This window comes from Nanorana parkeri, unplaced genomic scaffold (assembly GCF_000935625.1).
Source record: "Nanorana parkeri isolate BGI_ZX_2015 unplaced genomic scaffold, ASM93562v1 scaffold1136, whole genome shotgun sequence".
NCBI lineage: Eukaryota > Metazoa > Chordata > Amphibia > Anura > Dicroglossidae > Nanorana > Nanorana parkeri.
Genome location: NW_017307404.1, coordinates 155065 through 157331, shown reverse-complemented (window position 1 = coordinate 157331; position 2267 = coordinate 155065). Strand labels below are relative to the sequence as shown.

Here is a 2267-nt window from a genome sequence, read left to right as displayed (position 1 = left end):
AAAAGAGTAGATTTTTTTTCAAGCAAAGTGACATTAAACTCAAGAATTAAATCTTAAAAATGCATTAAAGTATCCTAACTGAGCTTGGAGCAGTGGCCACTTTACAACGCATACAGGGACCATGGGGAACAATAGTAGCCATCCTCCAGAAGTAAGGACAGTGTCAGCACCAACTCAGAGATGATTGGAGGATCTACAGCCGAGTGATACACAAATAAGTTACATTTATGTTAATTGTTAGGGAACTTGAATGCATTCTTAGGGCTCTTTCACATGTGCGTTGAGAATTTACCGCACGATAGGGAACTCATTAACACGCCTATAGTGTTAACAAGGCATTCGGCAGGCGTAAAAAACGCTTGAAAAATGCCTTGCCCCCCCCAAAAAAAATATAAAATAATTATACATTTTTTTAAAAATGTAAACAAAGGAAACGTTTTTAAAAAGCTGCGTGGGGTCCCCCTCCCGATCCATACCAGACCCTTTAGGTCTGGTCAGAAAGGTAAGAGGGACTTCCCAAGTTAAAAATTAAAAAAAATGCTGCAAGCACTATTTTGTTTGGACCGAACCACAGGCATAATGTGCCTTGCATTCCTGTGCGGCCGATAGCATTGCGGCCGGAGGGTGTGGCTACGGTGCCATTCACTTCAATGGACTGCCACACACCCTCCTGCCCCACAACATTGTGAGTCGGCCGCTATGTGATGCAGTGCGCTCTGGCCAGAATCGGGTGTGTGGTGTGAACGAGGCCTAATTGTTACTTTTGTATGACCATTTTGCCTGTAACAGGAAGTGGAAAAATATCAAGTTTACCACAATCATCCCTATCTATCACATACATAACATGGAGATAAAAATGTTCTAGTCTAAAACCAGATTCATGACAATGACAGTCGCTAATTCAGCAGATATCAGTGACATGAATAAAACAGGAGTTAATACATTCAGGATTATGTATTACCAATGACTGGCAACATTTGAGTCAGTCATGTAATCTTTACATATACTGCTCAGTGAAGACCTGATAAAAGTAAACTTGTCTGTTACTTTCTAACCAATTTCTGAGAAACAATCACAATGGTTAGGGGACACGGCAATATTGGCAACCAAGACAATTCTGCAACTTAGTTTACAGTGTATGTATCTTAGGAGTGGTGCTGAAAGTGTAACTGTATCTTTATGAAAACCACCACTCTCACTCTCCATGCAAAATACAAAAATGATATCACAAACGTAGTAGTTTATATACAAACAAAGACCCACACACTGCCAATTGTGAAAATGCAGTAAATCATATAAGATCCGTACAGTGAACATGGTATAACGTTGTTCACTTTAAGGTCTGTGAAAAGGACGAGGGGGCACTCTTCGCTTTTGGAGGAAAAAAGGTTTCACCTCCGCATATAGAAAGGCGTTTTCACAGTAAGAGCTGTGAAATAGGCTTCCCATCAGGAACTAGTTAACTATATTAATATTTTAAGTAATAACACTAGAGATTGTTGATCCAGGGAATATCTGATTGTCATAGGGGGACCAGGAAGGATTTTTTTGCCCTGTTAGAACAAATTGAACCATGCTTCATGAGGTTTTTGTTTGCCTTCCTCTGGATCAACTGTGGGTATAGGGTTTTTTTCTGAGGTTTTTTTCTATTATCTAGATGGACTTGTGTCTCTTTTCAACTTTCTCTTTAACTTTGTAACTATATGCAAACCCTTTGTAAAAGTTCCACTTCAAAATACATAACTTGCATAGATGAACAAAATTAAAGGAGAATTATGAGATGTGCAAAGACTAAAAATTGGTTTTGGATGAAATCAACAGAAACGAAAAACAAATTTTTATGCTATTGCGAACTAGGCCACTAGCGCATTCTGCGCATGTGCACCGCCATCCTGGCGGCGGGCACATGACGTCACATGACGCCGTGTGTGCACAGCGTAGGGTGATGTCACACACCTTTTGGGAGGGCACAATTTTCTGTTCTTGCCTCGGGTGCAAAAGGAGCTAGCTATGGCTTTGCTACAGCCTCCAGATTCTCTGAGCAGACCACACATCGTTGCTTTACCCAGACCCTACAGCTACTAGATAATCAATCCACAGCTCTGAGATGGATTGATGCATGCTGCACTGGGGCGGCCTGTGCGGGCTGGCTGCCGGAACTATAACTTAATTATTGGGAGCCACAGGTCCTGATATTACTCTGCAGCATTAATAAAATAGTCCCTTGTCTCCCTGAGCTCTGGGAGGGGACCAGGACCTGGTGGTGC

General features: G+C 41.6%; 1 long non-coding RNA gene across 1 annotated transcript in view; it reads left to right on the top strand.

The window, feature by feature from the left end:
• Positions 1–2011, top strand: part of LOC108796597 — a 22951-nt gene extending 20940 nt beyond the window's left edge. The window contains exon 4 of the long non-coding RNA XR_001941815.1: positions 1937–2011. This is a non-coding gene — a long non-coding RNA (uncharacterized LOC108796597). The remainder of the gene's footprint in view (positions 1–1936) is intronic.
• The last annotated feature ends 256 nt before the right edge of the window (positions 2012–2267 follow it).